Consider the following 20,528-nt stretch of genomic DNA (forward strand, 5'->3'; position numbering starts at 1 on the left):
AAATAATCTGTTCATACCAATAGTACAAGGGTGCTTACATTGTATCCTCAAAAATCAATATGTTCTCACTGTAACCCTTAGTTGACAATATGACTGGTGGCACGGGTCATGAATTTTGGCAGGAATCAGAAAGATAAGGCGTTCAAGTACCATCTCTTTCTCTTCCTCTTCCTAACTGTTCAACTTTGAATAATTTAATTTAAGCTGCAATTTCCTCATCTGTGAAAGCATAATATGAAGCCTAACTATTAGGATTATTATGAAGATAACATACAATGCATATTAGGGTCTAATATGGTATGTGATGTGGCATACAATGTCTGTTCAACCAGTACAAATCTTACTACGTATGGACATTGTTTTACACTTTCCCACTCAGTAAATGGAAAAATAAAGTATACAGAGTTATCCAGGGTATAAAGCTATAGAGTACTGGTTTCAGGTTTAAGATCTTAATTTGAGACAGAAGAAAAGGCAAACATAGTTTTACCTTTAGGGCCAAAGAGGCCTGGAAGGCTGTTTTAAAGGAACACTGAGTCAGGGGTTGAGGAGCCGTGCTGTTTCCTTCTCTTAACAAAGACATTTTGAGAAGACCCCAGCAGGGATGGCTAGGGACACTGGCTTCTTCCCGTCTTTTCTTAGATTCTGAGAGTATAAGATTGAAGAGGAGGAAGGTGAAGATAAATACAACCTAACAGAGAAATCGCTATGTATTGCTATAGTCATTTTTGCACATACAATGTCACTATATAAAAATGCTTACCCACTGTGGTTCCCTTTTAGACAACAGGGCTGCCAGATGCCATTCGCACCCAATTTAGTGACTGGGTAAGAAAAATCAGAAAGCTTCTGTATTTTAGATAATGTGAGAGAATTAAAACTGTGTTCCCTTTAATATCTTTTCTGAAAACTCTCATCTCTAACTTGGCCTTAGAGGGACAAGTAGTTTCTTACGTGAGCAGGTTTCTAGTTTCAGCTCATCACTTTTCTTCATCATTTACACATGGCTTTTGACTTTCAATCATGGTACCATAGAACAAAATCCTTGGACCTAAAACATTTTGATGCAACATTAGCTTGATGACTCTGACTCTCAGTTTTGAAAAATGAATGACCTTCTCCCCGAATTATTTAATCATTATATAGGCTAGGATGTATTCTTTGTTTTCTTGCAGATAAGTGTCCATCCACACAAATTCCCTCATGCATATGAAGTGTCACTTGTTAGTTATTGACTTGTTTTTATGTTCTTTGCCTTTTCAAGCCAAAGCCTATTTCAATTTATAAGACAACTCGTCTAGATGCACAAAGTCTATCAGTACCGTCACTGTATAGTGACATTCTGAAAGTAGACATTTAACCCACATATTCAGGTGCATTCAGATGGACCAGGGATGGGCTTCACAGGTCTGAACTCTCACTTACACATCTGTAGAATCACTGCTCTTAAGGTTTCTAGTTATTCCAATTGTGGATAACGTGTCTCATTCGACTTAAGGGATATTACAGCCTAAGAAAACTTTAGTCCTGTGGCTGGTTAATAAAGTAGTGTCAAACTAGGAAATGATTATAATTGTAGGAAATGTCTACAGTTAGTTCCGGGCCAATAATCAGGAGAAATACAGATTTAAACTAAGATTCTAAAAAATCCTTAGGATTGGCTTGATGTAGAAAGTGAACACTGACTGCATCTGTCTAATCTCCCAGTTTCTGAATGAATGAATCGCTAGGTTTAGCATGGGCAGAGGATTTGTTTATCATCTTCAGTAAGAAATTTGGCTTGAAGCTGAGACCCAAGCCTCATCAACTTGGTCTTGAGACCAAGACCCCATCAACTTGATGGGGTTAGTTACTCAGTCACAATCGATGAAGAGTTAAAATAATAACCTCTTTAGACCACAAAAGTAGTCTAGGCTTTATGGAAAAGGCTGTTCCAGTCTAAAATGTGGAAAAAGGTATTCTAGCCCAATATTGATCAAAAATAGGTAACTTTCAAAAACATGTTAGAACAGAACATGATGAAAATGTTGTTTCTTTGTTAAGGTGGGTTGGGTTTGGCAGATAGTACTGTTAGGTGTCTGGAGAGACAGATAGATTTGGGATACGACTGTTGAACATGTGAAACATGCATAGAGATGAAGAGAGGTGTCTCAAGGAGTTTTCTTGCATCCTAAGATTCAAATTACTTGTATATTACTTTTCCCTGCCAAACTAGTGTTTCTCCAACTCACTGTTAAGGCAGGTTTTAAGACAAACACAAAAAAACAACCAAAACAAAACAAAAAGGGAAAAACAAACCCACTCAGTTTTATGCAGGCATACATGATCCTGGCAAGTTTTGCTCAAATTATTTTCTATTTAGAGTTTCTAGATGGATGTCAAGGTTTACCTCCTCCTGGAAGCATTTTCAGACACTTTTCCCTCACAGCCTCTTTTCTGTTCCACTACTCTTCTCCCATGTCACCTCATATACCTATGATTTCATTCAACAAGTATTTGTTGAGCACTTACTCTGTGCCAGGCAATATTTTAGCATGCTTAGGCTACATTGGTGAACAAAAATTCTTGCCTTCAGTGGAGTTTACATTCTAGTTGATGAGAAGGGAGAAATGACAAGGAACTAACCCTTATTTAAATTGCAGTGCAATAATTTACTTTCTCACCTGACTCCTTGAAGCCAGAGGACTGTGTTTTATTTATCTTTATTTAAAAACTAGGCCCACTGGGCATGGTGGTTCATGCCTATAATCCTTTGGGAGAGTGAGCTGGGTGGATCACCTGAGCTCAGGAGTTCCAGACCAGCCTGGAAAACATGGCAAAACACTGTCTCTACTAAAAATATAAAAAATTAGCTGGGCATGGTGGTGCATGCCTGTAATCCCAGCTACTTGGGTGGCTGAAGAATTGCTTGAACCTGGGAGGTAGAGTTTGTGGTGAGCAGAGATCATACTACTGCACTCCAGCCTGGGTGACAGAGTGAGATTCTGTTTCAAACAAAACAAAACAAAACAAAACAAAGCAAACAAACCAGTAGGCCCTCAATAAGTATTTGTCTAATGACTGAAACGGGAATGACAATATTAAGAGTCAAATATACTCTTAAAAGAGAATATTTGAGCCTTTATTCCTCAGTAGTAATTTATAAACTAGCACAGTAATTACAGCAGTTGCATAGTAGAGTTTCCAATTTTATAGATGTAATTTTGGAAAGTTTTCTAGTTGACATACTGAGTTGTCAAACATACTCAATTTCAATGATCATAATACTTTTTTTTAGTCAATGCCCTTGAAGTCTTTAATTTTTGTTTTCAGCGAAGAATCTTCTATTCAAGCACAAAATAAAAATAAATCTCTATTCTTACTAGGATTTAAACATCAGAATATTATGAGACTCAGTAGGGCTTTAAATTTGTCAATGCCCTTGAATCCTGTAAACTTCTTTTTCAGTGAAGAATCTTCTATTCTAAAGCACAAAATAAAAATAAACCTCTATTCTTAATAGGATTTAAACATCAGAATATTATAAGCCTCAGTAGGGCTTTAAATTTAGGGTGTTAGTGAAGCTTTGTGGTTTAATATTCAAAATAACTCTTAAATGGTCTTAACTGAATGCCCATTTGGATACTTATATTTAGTATCCACACAACTGCTGTTTCTTGGAATTTTCTTTGCGTAAAATCTCCTAGAATACAGATAAGCTCCTGACATTTTTTTTCTTTAAATACCCTTGTTAGAATGATTAGTGTTTGCAAACAAAGATGACACATTCTTCACCTTAAATTCATTTATTTAGTGCCCTGTCTGGGGATGTGAACACAGTCGGTGGTCATATGTACTTGTGGCTAGTGATAAGTATTAAACTAGTGGGTTGCCATATCCTTTGTGGATTCCCCATTGTTTACCTGGCTGTGGGCTTTCTCTATGCATCTTCCTTGTTCTTTAGCTATGTCCACTAGAGGGTGAGTGGGAGGGAGGAAGAAATGACAAAAGAAGAAGTTTGGCAGATCTGCTGAACAGTTTGATGATGCAAATTAGTTTGAGGATCAATTTAGGATTTCTCTATTCATATTCATCTTGCCTCTTATTGCCATGGATACATAAGTTGATTTTTATGAATACAGCATTTATAATGGCAAATTACAAGATGACATTATATTATACAGAGTCTATTTTTACAACTTGAAAAATAAATGCCAACATCCAGATAACTTAAAACAGCATTGTGAAAACACGCTACACTATCCCAACAAACATAAGGTCCAGACAAGCAACATCTTTTTTTTTTTTTTTTTCAGATTTTAGACTACCAGTAAATATTTCTGGAATTGAGTTCCATGAATGCGAGAAACTACATTAAGTTATAGGAATGGTTCTAGTGATAATGTCACAATAGGCTGTTCACATATCTTAATATACTTAAATAATAAAAATAGCAAATGTCATTCAAGTCAAGAATTGCTAGTTTTAGTTATCTTCACAATCCTTAAAGTTAACACCATCTACCTATGCACTATGGATTGATGATGTTGGAAAGGTGATATTGCTCAAGATACTGAACATCTATGTGATGCTTGGAATCCCATCAGTATAGGCTCACACTTAGTAAGAACTGCCAGGTGAGAGACCTAGGAAGGGCAGTGGAAATGAAATAATAGAGGTAGGAGCAGAGAAGTCAAGCCTTCTTACTACAAAAAAGAATGGATGGAAATTGCAATCAATTGTAAAATGTAGAGCTTATACAAAACCCTAAATTTGATCACATATACTTTTTATGATATTCCACAAACTAGAGATGTCTATAGGGTTAAGTACAGAAGGAAGAGAAGAAGGAAAAAAAGGAAGAAAGGAAGGAAGGAAGGAAGGAAGGAAGGAAGGAAGGAAGGAAGGAAGGGAGGGAGGGAGGGAGGGAAGGAGGGAGGGAGGCAGGCAGGCAGTAGTGTCTTTAATATACTCAGAAATTACTTATTTACAGGGATTAATTAATTTCTTTCCATCTGTGGCACCCAAACACCTCCATTCCTCCCTACCCATCACACACAGACACTCACAAACACAAAAACACTGACACACAATCCCAGAATGGGAACCAATGGCTGGCACTAGACTACTTCTCATCCTTGTACAATCTGCCTGTTTTCCTAAAAAAAGAAAAAGAAAAAGAAAAACACTTTACAGCTACTGTTTTTCTTTCTTTTTGTAAAACCATAGACACTCCCACGTAGCATAAGCTCAATTCCAGCCAAGCTGGTTGTGCTTTTAAATAAAGAAAACAGGTTTCTAGTTCTGTGTTAGCAAAGTCACCTCTCACTGGCAGTGCTAATGCTAAACATGTAATAATACTTTATTGTCATGAGCAGGAATCTGCTTTGCTAATTAAATGCAGCTGTCAGTAATTACTACTTGTCAGTGTAATCTATTTTAGGGAACTCTACTTTAAATGATAAAAGATGGGCTTGATATTGAGAGGGTGGGATAGGCAAGGTGACTGCTTACTTCCCAGATCAGAAACTCACTCTTCTTATGATGAATGAGTACCTTTATTGTGATGATGTCTTATCTGAATTATTCTGTATTTCTTTAGGGCATGAATGATAAAGTTTGAAATTAAATAGTTTTTTTTTAAAGTATCTGAAATCTAACTGCCACCCCTCTTTGTAATGCCAAGTACTGACTGTGTCATGATGATAATTTGTAATAGATGATAAATCTGTAAGAAAAGCACCAACAGTGAAGTCACTATAATCTCTACCATCAAATATTTAGTTCAGTATGAGTGTACCTTCTAATTGCTGGCAAATTTGATTAGACATAGAGGAGAATCACTTTGAAGTGGGGAGTAGTAATCATTCCTTGTATAACCTTTTTCACTGATATTCAACCAGGTTTTCTCTGGGAAAATGTTTAGATTCCAGTTTAAGACTTTGAAATTTGCAAATCAAAAGAAATCATGGTGTTTGCATGTGATATTAATTTATCTACCTGATTCTAGTATGAACCTAAAACTCTGTAATAGTCTACATCTGCATGACTAAAAGCAATGTCAGGACAAGGATACTGCAGTCTGCTTTGCTCCACAGGATTGATATTGGGGCTGCCACAGATGCTAGCACTGAGTTCTAGGTCCAGGGGGAACAGACCTTTGCCCTCACCTCCCCTAACTTCTCTAACTTCTCTTGACATATAAAATGAATATGGTGGCAGTGGGAAAGGGAAGCTGGAATCTCAAGGAGTAAAGTGATGAGGTGATGGTAGGATCAACCAAAACAATGTAAGCGCAGCAGGAAGTATGAAGGAAGTTTGGCGCACAAGTAGCTTTTACCCCACTGAGGCTGAGAAACTTATCACACTCTCAGAGCATCCTGACTGCCTCATTCTTCTTCTTCCACCATCTGGTTTATATCCAACACTCCAATAGTCCTTGCGTGCTAGATAATTAATTATCTTGTTATAGGTCTCAACAAATTTGGCAGCTACTCTTCTGAATACAGCACATTATTTAAATAGAATTAATAATTTGAGTTTTTTTTTGTCCCAGGAAGAAAGAAAAAAGGTTTTCAGATGGGAATAATGACAAAAAGTAGAACTACTTAAATGTATGTTTGAAATACAGTCGGCAAAAGACACACACTTGCATTCTTCTTCCTGGTACTCCTTCTTGGGTAAGAGATGCACAGTCCAGTGGGAGTGGTATAAATGTCCCCATTTCCATGACATAAATTCTCACTTCTTTTCCTGAGAAAATTTAGATTATTCCAGATGTTTCTTTTAAAAATATTTAAAATTCCAAGTGATCAGCATCTCCAAAGAAAGAACACACTAAATAGACACCTTTAAAAAGTAGGGTTTATTGAAAGGGAAAAACCAAGAAAATAAACATGGAGAATGGTGGGAATTCTGAAAGTTTTTTTACTTTTATGGGTCCTACCGCCTCCTCCAGGGCATTCCTAAATGGCCTGTAATATGCCAAACGGTCTTTTGTATCAGCAAATGAAGTTCTTAGAGTATAGTAGTTGTTTGGTGAAGAGCTGCTGAATGTATGAGCAATGATTTTGAGCTATTATGATATTGAGTTACTGTCCTGTTTCCTGCTAGCCACTCCAGCTAGATGAAGTGAGTGGGGGATGCTTCAGGGCAAGTGTTTAGACAGCAGGGCCAAAGATATGCTTCTAACCCTCTGGTTTAGTGATGGTTACAGTGGGGAGAACATGGACCATATTTCCTCACATGGGCATCCACAGGTTCCACTCAGCTCCACACTCACAGAGGTCCCTATTTTCCTTTTCTACACTATACTCCCTTTATACATCAGTCTCCCTTTTTTCTAACTTGGGGAGCCAAGACCCCACTTGGTTCTCTTCTGAAACAATGAAGTCTTTCTCCTCAAGCCTACTGTAGGTATCTAGGGAGTCCTGGGTGAAACAAAGACTGCAACATGAGTCATTCCCAGAATGTCTGCCCCAGCCTTGTGTTGGGTAAGAAAAGACAGGCTGATAGAAGTGGTCTTCCCAAATAGTAAACCACGGGCCCAGGAAGGCAGCAAGCACTGCATTAACCACATTTAGGACTTCATAACATTTTTCTCAGCATCATTATTAATATATCCCCTTTTAATTTCAAAAGTCCCCCAGTATGGATTGTAAGTCCTGTGTTCAGCTACTTATAACACATGGAAGTCTTGTTCAGCTTTCCAACGTTTCAATATTTTGGAATATTAAAAGTACCTAGGGAACTGCCTACAGACCAAGAATGGCTGATTGTTATTGTGATAGAATTAAGTCACAGAACACTGCATGGTTGCAAGATAATAAAACTAGGCCCTTTCTTAGGGCAATGGAATTATTGGTAATCAGAAAGCTACTAAAGTCAGAGAAAGAAGTTAAGGTACCTTTTAAAACAGGATACAGTTACATCTTCAAAATAGTTTAAGAATTTCAAAGTAAATTTATAACTAAAAGCAGATAGAATTAATTTGCTTCTACTTTTTTATTGCTCATGATTTTCTCTCACTTTAAGGAAATGGAAATATAACATCCACATAATTAGGGAATATTAATTAAAATGTTTTTATGTACTTTAGAGGAAAGCAAAGAATATAATATTTAATTACTACTTTGTTTTCAATTTCAGGAATAATATACAAGAAGTCACCTAAAATGGTCTAGTTTATTCAGTAAATTAAATGTGTCAATGTCTTTAGAGAATAGTGTATTATATTTTATATATTTTTGAAGATAATGTTATATTTTACATGGTTTTTTTTTTTTTGAAACTAATTTCGTATTTTACTTGCATATATAATTACTTACCAGGGATGACCATGCACATCTAAAAAAAGACTTGCCTCCAAATGTTTGGCATTAAATGTATTAATCAGCAGGTCACTGCTATTTATTTAGTCCTAGAGAGATCTGTAGTGCGATTACCATACATTGTTAGCTAATCTTTTGATCTTATTAAGTTTTCCATTTTGGTCATGGTAAAAGAATTTAATTTCATACTTATATCCATTCTTAAAAGAGAACTCAGATTTTTATATCTCATTAAGTGGATACTAATAATTGGTTAAATATAAGTCCCTTGCTTTATAGAGAAAAATGAACTTAAATAATATGATTATTAGATATATGTAAAAGAATTTAAATAAAAGAAAACCTCAAAAATGATCTTATGGACTGTTATGGAACCTTTTGAAGACTTCTTGGTCTGCAAGTAGAAAATAAAAATAAAAATAGTCTAATTATCTATAGACTATTATTAGAGAAATGGAGCCCTAAATCGTCTCTTAAAAATTATTATAATCATACTGATAGATGGATGCTTACTTCTAGGCACTTAGAACACTAGAGATGAGGAAAAATAGGTATGTAGGGGGTTAGGGCATGACATGATGGAGGGGTGGAGTTTTCCCTGCTCCACCAGGCATATGGTCCCCGCTTTGCTACATTGTACTCCCACTGTGTGTCTTCTCCATCACCTAGCACACTCGATACTGTTTGTTTGTTTGTTTCGTTGAAAGTTGAGTTGCCCTTGGGTTCACAAGTTTTTTGAGAACTTGTAATATAATGACTAATAAAGTCATCATATTCTCAGATCCAGCACACTGCCTGACACACAGTACCTGTTCAATGTATACTGAAATAAGTCAGTCAGCGAGTAAGAAAGGCATAAAAAAGTCAGACACGGGGAGAGATAAGATGATTATTTCTCCTATCAAAATGTATTTAGTGCTTCCTATATAACCCAGACACTATGCTAGGCACTGGAGATGTAGGTACTGTTGGGGGTGGGGAGAGAGTGTGTGTTTGTGTGTGTGTGTGACAGGGGAATAACATTAACTCAGTAGAGTATGATCTGTACTACCAAACAGAGGAGCAGAAAGATAGCCCATCCTGGCTTGGGTGGAGGTGGGTGAGGTACAGAGAAAAGGGGCAAGAGAGCAAAGAGAGGTAATGTGGAAGATAAGAGGTTAGACAAGCAGAGAACCCTTAGGGAGAGGGACCAGCATGTAGAAAGGAATGAAGTATGAAGGAGCATGGTCCATTCCTTCCCTGGAGTCACCCAATTGTAAGGACCTTGCAGAGGAGTGATAGAAGTTGAGTCCTAGGCTGGTCCACTGGAATAGGAAGGGCTTTGTAGGTTGAGCTAGTTTGAACTTACCCTGAAGGTACGATCAGGTTTGTAGTCAGAAAAAATTCAAGCATTGAAGAGGATGGAGATCCAAGGCTTATTAGGAGCCTACTATGATTCAGATGAGAAGTTCCAACAGCCTGAACTTAAGGAATAGCATTAGGACTGGTGAGATAGGTAGTGTTCATGAAGCAGGATTGTCACATCTTGGTGACAGACGACAAGTGGGTGGGGATGATCTTGAGGTACCTATGTTCCTACTATGATCTTTGTGACAAACTATTCTTAGTTTCTCACTTTTCTTGGATGTCTGGGCAGATGATACTGCCAACACAGAAGAGCAAAATAACATAAAGTATTTGAGAAGAGGTAACCTTAAGAAAGTAATGGTGTATAAAAATTTTCAAGCACTTGATCTTTTTGTTGGTAGTATAGAGTTGGAAGCCGTTATTTAAAGAATGCTAATATTTGTGGAATTCAGAAACTCCCAAAGTAAATGCTGCTATAAGTAACCATTAACTCACTGGGAATCCATTTCAGAGTAGACAGGATATGAAGATAAGATAAACAACCGATCAAGAAAAAAAATATATTCATAGAAAAATCTGAAAATAATATTATGGCATATATATATATATATATATATATATTTTTTTTTTTTTTTTTTGAGACAGAGTCTTGCTCTGTCACCCAGGCTGGAGTGCAGTGGCACGATCTCTGCTCACTGCAAGCTCCACTTCCACGGTTCACGTATTATGGCTAATATTTTTAAAGATTTTATGATGTGCTAGGCACATCTATCAGGACAATGGGAATAATGTTCTTCACTTTGAAGAGTCAGATATCAGAGCCAAGTTGGTATCACACACCTAGTGTAGATTTGGAAACGGAGGAATAGAACCATAGTTAAGCAAAAATAAAATGGAAAGAAGTATCTTTCAGCTACCCATGCATCTGCAAGCCCATCAGTCCCTCACACACCCTTGTATCTTGTGCTCTGCTTCTGCCCAATTTCCCCAGGTCCTGCTGTCTGGGTGCCTCATCTCTGCTTCTGAAGTTCTGAGTACCCACACCAAGGAGCTCTGTGTCTGCCCCATTCAACCGGGGGCCAAGTACCACGGAAATAGGAATGAAAAGAATACAATCCCTGTCCTTGAGAAGCACTCCAGTCAGGTGAGCAAGACAACAGTCCTTGAGCCTTTTCTGGATGTTTTCAGGGGTGTGAGGGGACCTTTCAGATCTGCAGGAACCCTGGAGTTCCCTGGGTAAGCTTTTCCACTTCTCCACGCTGCGTCCCTGGGAAGAAGGCTCTTTTCCAGTTCCCTCTCATCCTATATTGTTGCATTCAGCTCAGAAAGACTGAGCCAGATAGGAACTTGAGGTCACACACAGCTAGCTCACCAGATGAGTACATTCCATTTGCATAGAATGTCAGTTCTCACTACTGCATACAGAGTGTGAGTGCGACTGCAGTCACGTACTGCATAACATCGTTTCGGCCAATGACAGACCGCATAAACAACAGTGGTCTCATTAGATTACACTATTATGTTTTTACTGTACATTTTCTATGTTTAGATACACAAATCCTTACCATTGTATTATGACTGCTTACAGTATTCAGTACAGTCACATGCTATACTGGTTTGAAGCCTAGAGATGACAGGCTATATCATATACCCTAAGTGTATACTAGGCTACACCATCCAGGTTTGTATAAGTACATTTTGTGATGTTTACACAAGGACAAAATCGCCTAACAATGCATATCCCGGAATGTATCTCCATTGTCAAGTGACACATGACTGTATTTACAAGGATTTTGGCAGACTTACTTAAGGCTATTTTAAGATCAATTCAATTGTTTGCTAAAAATTAATGTTATGTAATTCTTTGTTCTAGTGGCCATTGCATATACATATGAAAAGTACGATATGACAAAGTCAAGAAATTGAGCCTTATTGAAATTAAATTACTCTTTTGTTTGTTGCAAGGAAGATACAGAAAAGTAGGGAGGCATGGGTTTTAAGGCCCAGAAATCCACAGAAAATACTGGGGGGCTAACTGCAACTAAGAAGGCCGTTAGTGTGCAGGTTAAATGTGGACTTTAGAGACAGATGGTGTGGGTGAGGATCATGGCTCCACTCCTTTAGCTCTGGGTCCTTCCTGGGCCTCAATTTCCTCATCTGTGAAATGGAAATACTAACGGCATATGTCCCAATGAATGTTTTGTAATGGCAAAATGTATAAAGACCTACACTGCTTGGTACATAGTAAATATCAACTACCAGAATTAAATGAGTGCCAAAAAAAAAAAAATCTAAGAAAAAAATTAAACTTAACCTTTTAAGTCAAGTTATTCACATTTAGTGACCAGAGTTAGGAAATCGCTTTTCCCTTTATACAATGAGTTCTATAAGGTATGAAATATAAAAATGTCAGGAAGAAATTTCTGTGTGACCTAAAGTTTTCAACTCATATCAGATATAAAGACAAATATAAATACTTCAATTCCTTTAGCAAAAACTTTCATTCTTTTCCATTTACTACATCTGAATAAGAGGATACACATTCCAAAGAATCATGTGAACTTATAAAGTGAGGCCTTGTAAGAAAGAACAGTGAATTTGCTGTCCCAAAAGCCTCCTCTTTTTTTTTTTTTTTTTTTTTTATTTTATTAGACGGAGTCTCACTCTGTCGCCAGGCTGGAGTGCAGTGGTCCAATCTCAGCTCACTGCAACCTCCGCTTCCCGAGTTCAAGTGATTCTCCTACCTCAGCCTCCAGAGTAGCTGGGACTACAGGTGTGCACTGCCACACCCAGCTAATTTTTGTATTTTTAGTAGAGACAGCGTTTCACCATGTTGGCCAGAATGGTCTCGATCTCTTGACCTCGTGATCTGCCTGCCTCGGCCTCCCAAAGTGCTGGGATTACAGGCGTGAGCCACTGCACCTGGCCCCAAAAGCCTCCTCTTAATTTCTGTGTTCAGCATAAGCCTTTAAATCTGGTATCACTTTAATCAAGCTTAAGTCTTAAAACACATAGTTCTTTCTTCATACACTTCCCTCAAGAGTAAGAGAACCCATGCTTTATAATGGAGAACAATGTATTCAAATATACATAATGAGCATGTTGTGCCCGTTATGTTTAACCATCTGTGATGATGGTATGTTGATGTTAAAGATGGTGGTGATGACGGTAGTATCAATTACTACTTCCTGAACTTTTACTATGTATGACACTCAATGCTAGGTATTTTACATAGGTTATAGGCTATCATATGGATATCAATGAAGTGGTATTTCCATTACCATATAACAGAAAAAATTACTAAGAATTTGGCCAGGTGCAGTGGCTCATGCCTGTAATCCCAGCATTCTGGGAGGCTGAGGAGAGCGGATCACTTCAGGCCAGGAGTTCAGACCAGTCTGGCTGACATGGCGAAAACCTGTCTCTACTAAAAATACAAAAATTAGCTGGGCATGGTGGCACATGCCTGTAGTCCCAGCTGCTCAGGAGGCTGAGGCACGAAATCACTTGAACCCAAGAGGCGGAGGTTGCACCGAGCCAAGATTGTGCCTCTGCGCTCCAGCATGGGTAACACAGCATGAGTCCAACTCAAAAAAAAAAATAATAACAATAATAATTAATTAAATTACTAAGAATTAGAAGAGAGAAATAATTTGCCCAAGACAGCGTAGCTAATAAGCAGTAAAGCAGGGATTTTAATTCAGCCAACTCTGTCTGACTACAGTACTTACACTCCAATAAATACTTTATTTATGTTGAGGCATGTTCAGAATTATTGTGATTTTTTTCATTGACTTGAGTTAGTTAGCTATGGCAGAGAGCATTACAGTGACATTTTAATATGTTCTTGAATAGTTCCCCAAACTATACTCAAATAGTAAGATTGTTAATATTTATGATAGAACAGTTGTGGTACCTCATTAGCAGTTTAAAGATTCTGTTACTTCATGTTAATTATGCCTTGTATGCCTTTTTAAAATAAAAAGTACAATTACAGGCATTCTTCCTTTTGTCTACTTCTAAACTTAAACATTTAAACTGGTTATTATTTCACACTTCTTACACCATCCTTCTCCTTTCTATCTCAGGCCATTCCATCTCATAAAAGTTATTATTCCACAAGACTTCACAGATAGTAATGTCCTGAGATCATCATGACAAAATAAAATGTCTATTCAGTATTAAATCACATCTTAAAACTGTGCAATTATAAAGACACTTGAAGCTTTTTTTTAACCTCTGGAGTAGCAACATGTGGAATACCCTGCTTCAGTATATGCAGTAAATATTAATGGGATGCCAACTGTGTGTACCCGAGTCTGAGTAGAATAAGTCTTCTCACTTCACACCTATAAAACTCAAGATTCCTTTGGCAAGTACCATACACTGTAGTAACACAACATTGACCTCTGTGCAAGAGGTTCACATTATAAGGATATCATGGGAAGCATAAAACATTCAGTATCAGATTCTCTGAGCTATTAAAACTACTTAAATATGGCATCAGTTCTTAAAGTTACCTAATTTAAAAGTAGCTGAACCTTTGAAAATTATTGAGTCCATTAAAAACTACATTAAGTTAGAGCACTATGCTCAAGGACTGCTGTGGTTCAGGTTATGTCACGGCTCCATTACATTCGCCTTCCTTATGAATTTCAGAAGAATTCACTAGAAGTTGAAAATTATCATAAATCTCAGTTGCTAGAATCTATTTGCTTTACAACCTAACTTGTTCCCCACTAGGTCCTCTATTTAAGTAAACTTAAAAAAAAATCTATTCAAGAGCAGAGTAGACTGCCCGGACTCAAATGCCAGTTCTGCCATACAGTAGCTGCGGAGCTTGAGTCATTTATTTAGGTTTATAAACCCTCACCTTCCTCATCTCCTAAATGGCAGTAAAAATGATAACATCAAAGAAAAATAAAATAATAATAGTAGCTGTACCTCCTTATTTTCCCTCTGTAAAATGGGAAATGACAGGAGAGCTACCAGAATTAAATGAGTTAATATGAGTAGAGCTCTTTGGACATTGTCAGGCACATGCTAAAATGTATTACAAGTGTTTCTTAAATAAATTGTTCAAAGAATGTATGATACCCCATATTTTCAATATCAAACTAATAGAGCATTTATGAGTATCATTCTCAAAGTGATGCTGACTTCACAAACCACATATGGCACAAAGGGATTCTATTCCTATTGTACAAGGTTATTAAAAAACAGATATCTACATTAACAGAAACATAACTATATACTATATATGTATACATATGTGTATATGTATATGTGTGTATATACACATATGTATATATGTATACATATGTGTATATGTATATGTGTGTATATATACACATATGTATATATGTATACATACACATTTGTGTATACACACATAAAATTTACCTCCCCCATGCAGAGTCAAGTAGGTAAAGTGGTCTAAAGTCAAAGAAACTCTTCAATTATTTCTTAATATGGACACAGCTTTCCCTCATAAAACTTCAAGAAGAAAAATAGTCTATTGTACCAATGTTAATTAATAGTAAGACACTCTAATGGAACTTCCATATGAGATTTAGAGAGGTTCATTTATCCTATGCACATTACATGAATTTTCAGATATAATCTTTTACTCTACTTTTGATAAGGGTTAGCTACTCTGAAATGTTTTTTACTGAAGATTGGTGATTTCTAAATGAAGTTATTAATATCTTGCTTTAATTGCACTTCTGCTTAAAGGTTAAGATAACATTACAACTCAGAAACAAACATTGATTCCAGAGGAAGCAAAAATTGTTAATAATTAAATTAGATACCAGAAAATATATACAAAAGGTTACATTTTTGCTAACTTGAAACAATATTGAATTCACAGAAAACCTAAACTACAGGATTTTTCTAAATGGTACCAGTTTAATTTGTAATGAAAAGTTTAACTAGGTATTTCTGTTTTGAGCTCCCCTCACCGAAAAATGGAAAGGACTTAAAGGATTTTAAATCTATGGTTTAAACAATTTCCTTAATTTGACTTGTTCTCTCTTTCAAGCTCTTCAACTATACTTAAACTAAACTACTATTCCATTGCCAAATAATAATTCTTCACTTAATTGCAATAATCTCAGAATATGAAAATATTGGGATAAAGTATTGAGAAATTCAAAAAATTCATCCATATAAAAACCAATGAAATATAGAAATATTCACATAATTTCAATGACACAACTCTAGTGTTACTGTTCGTACTCTATTCCCAAATTGGAATCATTTATAGTAAGCATTCTCTCCTCCACTAGCCTCTTTTACTAGGAAGTTACCTTGAGAATAATTTTATTCATGAATGAGGGTGCCTACAATAAATAGACCATCCTGCTAGACATGTCAAGAGCATCAAAGAAAATTCACTTCAACTAAAATTTCCATAAGACATTTCCCCTTTTCTAAAAAATCCTAAATAACTACTTTTGTTAAGTTGTTCATTTATATATAATTGCTTTTTAAAAAAATGTTACTGTTTCTGAGATTATAAAAATAAAGAGATGGTAAGTTTTAGGAGCAAAATATTTCTTGAGTTCTATGAATGCGAATTCACTTTTTCAGTGCAACAAGAACATTTGCATTTACTCATAAATGAATACTAATGACAAATTCAGAGCTGGCATTACTCCATAGAAATCACACACAGAAAGCCAGAGCTAGAAATCATACAGTGCACAGATAGTTATATTACTCTAAAGTATTCAGACAAAGAACAAGGAGATTAGAGTCAACATCAATTCTCTGAAGTTGAGTCACATCTTAATGACATGGTGGGTTAAGGATAATTGTAGAATTTAGGATGGAAACAAAGTTGGCTAGTTAATATCTTATGTGATTTCTGAGTCAACAGCTCTTTGTTGACCACCTACTCTGGGCAAGATGCTGCTTCCCTAAGTAAGCCACTGCTCTACAGTTCTATTTACACTGTGTAGGAGTAAGCATCCTGCTTCTACCAGAAATCCTCTCTTTTTGTTTAAAATAACTCCCCAGCTCAGCTTTGCATATTGTGTGTGTTCATGCGCTCAATAAATACTTTTTGAATGAGTGAAAATTCAGTGAGTAAGAAGGTTATTCATTCAAAAACATCTGTGTATGCCGGCAAAAATGGTGAGGACAATGATCAAAGCATAATGAAAACACTGGGCAACACCTCCTCACGAAGATGGCAAAGGGAGCACCTTCAAATATTAACATTTAAGCATGAGCTCTGGCTTAACCTAGAAACCAGGATCCCAGTACTTGCTGTAATACTCCATTGAATAGTGTGCTCATAATTTCCCATGTAATCTGCTTATGTACCTATTTGAAAATATTTTTCTCAAGTAACGTTGTTTCTATAGTTTCTATATGTTTTATTCATTGAGAAAAGAGTGTTTCTAAAAGGCCAGAGTAGCTTGGGAGAGGTCAAAGCAGTTTTCTTTTTCACTGTTAAAACACTGGAGGTGGTTACATTTAAGCAACAGTTTCCTTCCTATTGCTATGTGTCTTGTAATATCTTCTTGTACCTCCATCAGTTCACTGGTGAATAACTTCATATTCCTGAAGTTAAGAAGCCTGCCCTGATGCTCATTCAGTTACTTTGAGCAATGACCAAACAGAGAGAGGAAGGTAAGTAGTATTGTTTCCATTTCTTTAAAAACTTCACTAGGAGGAAACCCCAAGGTAACGATGACAACAACAAAAATCTGTTTCAACAGAGTTGACAGCAATAAAACCTTTTTTTAAAAAATAATCATTTTTGATATTCAAATTTGTAAGCCCCTTTTATTATCTTCAACTTTTTCTTTGAAAAGAAGCTTAATATATTGGAAATAAATTATATGTGTAATTTGTCTAAAGCTCTGAAATATGTAGAAACTACTAAGTAAAACCTTTGAGAAGCACCAGCTGTTTATGACTTATAGCAAATCAGTTTAGAAAGGAGCGCTAGCACAGAAAGGAGGCCCACCCACCCACCCACTTTCGCTCCCACTCAAACCGACCCTGCATGCTATTTATCAGGCCAAGTTTACATAAATCAGAGAAGAGTTACGGTGCAATTAAATGTATCCACGAAGTAATATGACATAAAGCACTTTGCAAATATTAAATCTTTCCCCAATGTTTTCTAAGAAGAAACTGGTATTCGGAGACAGAGAGGAGAGGGGGAAAGAGGGGAGGGAGGGAGGGAGGGAGGAACAGAGAGAGAGAGAGAGAGAGAGACCCACCGGGTGAAGACAGGGTAGACCACGGATCTGAGCATCAGCTCCTTTGGGTGGGTGCCCTGAAGCACTGAAGTAGGGAAGCGGGAGGGCAGAGGAAACCCACCAAGGTGAACTGACTCCGGAGCTGTGGGAGAGGTTTGTTTGCTGTGCACTTGGAACCTCCTGGTAAAGACATCTGCCTTAAGCTGGACGCTCCTTGCAGGTTGCCCTAAACCAAGGTGGTCACCCAAGTAACAGGAGCAGGATTCTCAGCGCTCCAGTGAGCAGCGACAGCGACCTCTCAGACTTGTTAGTAGTAACAGTATGACCACCCCTCGACTGCATCCATCCCGTGTGTGTGTGTGTGTTGGGTGGGAAGAGATGCATATAGTGGGGCTGTGAGGGGTGTGGGAGCGGCCAGCTGGGAAGAGAAAACACCCCACCCACATGTTAACTTAGCCTTTGCCTGCTCTTTGACTGCCCTCTGTCTGTCCTCTGCTCAGGCCTCGCAGGCCCCCACTGTCCCAAAGCTGCCCTCGAGCTCCAAACAGCTCCACAGCCACCCCCAGAAGTGACCGAACACGAACCCCCAAACTCTGGCGAGCGCAGTAAAAGCGTGTTCCCTTTCTCCCTCAAAGAGAGCGCTACCCAGCGCTCTGGGAGAGACTGAGAGAGAAACAAACAGGCGGGCTGACTGACACCTTCTGTCTAATTTTACCCCAGGAATTGCCCCCGCCTGTTCTCATCTCGCACTAGTTTAACCTCTGGTCCTAAGCAAACCTCTCAAAAGTCTTCCCCAGGCAGCGCCCAGGAGAACCGCACCCCACAAAGTGCTTTTTTGCCGGCATCACCCGGATGCCTCCCTTTGGCAATTTGCCCTTCTCGTTTCCCCCCAAATCTAGAGGTCTCAAAGCCCCTCCCCCGCGCGAGGTGGGCAGCGCGCCTTGCTCACCATGGTCCCCGGCGGTGGCGGCACAGGCAGGAGCCCCAGGGCGCGGGGGCGGCGGCGGGTCGCGTGGGGGCACCGGGTCGCTCGTGCGGTCCAGGCGGCAGTTGGTCCAGTAGTTTCGGATGCCCAGGCTAGGCGCGGCAGAGAGCGAATCGGCGTGAATGAGAGCAAACGAACAGGGCTGTGCGTGGCGCGTGTAAGAGGCGGGCGGGCCCCGCACGCAGGCGGCGGCGGCGGGTGCTAGGTCCGGGGCGGGGAGCCGGGCGGGGGGGGGCAGGCGGGCGAGAAGTAGTGGAGTTTAGGGCGCGTTTCCTGCACTTCCGCGAGAGGCTGGAACCAGGTGCGGCAGGGCGCGCTCCCGTGGCGCGGGCACGGCACTGGCGGCCGCAGGAGCCGGAGTCCGCGCAGTGCGGGAGACCGCAGCCGCTCCGCGGGAAGAGGTGCGCATCCTCCTTGCCCCACGAGGGCACCGGCGCAGCCCCGGACCCTGAGCGTAGAAGGCGAGACTTCGGGCGTCCTCGGTGACAGCTCCTCGGGCAGCCCGCTCCCTCCCAATCCGCCCAAAAGAGCAACAGACAGTGTAGCTGGGATCTTCCCTTCCTGAGTCCTCGAGCCTCCGGTGCCAAGCTGTGAGGGCGCCCCGCTCCCCGCGGCTGGCGCTGTCACGGCCGCCGCCCGGTCCCCAGCGCGCCCGAGCCGGCAGCTGCCTCCCGGAGACGTGCCCAGCTGTGTGCGCGTGTGTGTGTCTAAGCGAATCTCTTCCCCTCCATCACTTGGGCGCGCAGGAGGGACCGGGTCCCCGGCGACCAGCTGCAGAGTGGCTGCCAGTCCACACCCTCCCGGCTCTCTCCCCACCCACCCCGCCCCTACTCCTCCTCGCCTTCCCCTCCTCCCCCTGCTCCTCCTCCAGCTGCCGCTCCCGAGCTCCCGAAGGCAGCGGAGAAACCGCAGCGAATGGGAGGAGGAGGAGGGTAGGGAAGGAAGCGCAGGTGTCTTTGGCGGAGAGATGGGCGCACGCACCGGAGCGGCTTACTGCAGGGGGAGGGCAGGGCCTTAGGCGGAGAAAGGGGAGGAGGAGGATTTACCCGCAGGCGGAGGTCTTGCTGCTGAGCCACTGCACGTCCCACCCAGGAGCTGGAACCGCGGGCGAACAGCGCAGTGGGGCGGCCGGGTGGGCGCGCGGGGCTCCCAGTTGGACTGAGGTCGCAGCTTGGGGAACCTGCGGAAGTGACCAGGGTGGCAGAACTCGGGGACACAGAGGTTGGAGGGACCCAATTGCTGAGGCGCTGAGACTGGTCTCTCTGGGGTGGGGGATGGGGGGCTAAACCCAGAGCTTGGGGCACACAGATGTCCAGGAAGCTGGTGTGTGTGGCTCCAGAGTGCCAGGTGGGAAAGCCGGAGGCAGTGAGGGGTCGGGCGGCGGCTGCGGCTTGCTTGGGGCTGCTGTGTGCATCCGGAGTCACAGGGGGCGATCACCGCCTAGCTGGGAAGCGGAGCTCAGTACTCAGCCTTCTTTCAGGTCCCAAGTCCAGAAACCGAGAGGCAAACTAGCCTTCCCAATTTAGTCTGTGTTCCCCCAACCCTTTGCCCCCAGCAAAACAACAGGCCAGGAGCTGATTCTGCCTGCAACTTACTGTGCTCTTTACCGTATTGAAAGTATCCTATTGCTCCCAGGAGACTGATGTGTTGCTTTCTCTCTCTCAACTC

The 20,528-nt window shown here is 40.1% G+C and overlaps 1 protein-coding gene across 2 annotated transcripts in view; it reads right to left on the reverse strand.

The window, feature by feature from the left end:
- Window positions 1-19,666, reverse strand: part of HS3ST5 (heparan sulfate-glucosamine 3-sulfotransferase 5) — a 290,237-nt gene extending 270,571 nt beyond the window's left edge. The window contains exon 1 of one of the 2 annotated variants that reach the window (XM_033234351.1): window positions 18,825-19,666. The gene's annotated coding sequence lies outside the window, so the exon portion shown is untranslated. The remainder of the gene's footprint in view (window positions 1-18,824) is intronic. The other variant, XM_033234348.1, reaches the window with a different exon arrangement.
- Between the last annotated feature and the right edge of the window lie 862 nt (window positions 19,667-20,528).

This window comes from Trachypithecus francoisi, unplaced genomic scaffold, assembly GCF_009764315.1.
Source record: "Trachypithecus francoisi isolate TF-2019V2 unplaced genomic scaffold, Tfra_2.0 Lachesis_group15, whole genome shotgun sequence".
Taxonomy (NCBI): domain Eukaryota; kingdom Metazoa; phylum Chordata; class Mammalia; order Primates; family Cercopithecidae; genus Trachypithecus; species Trachypithecus francoisi.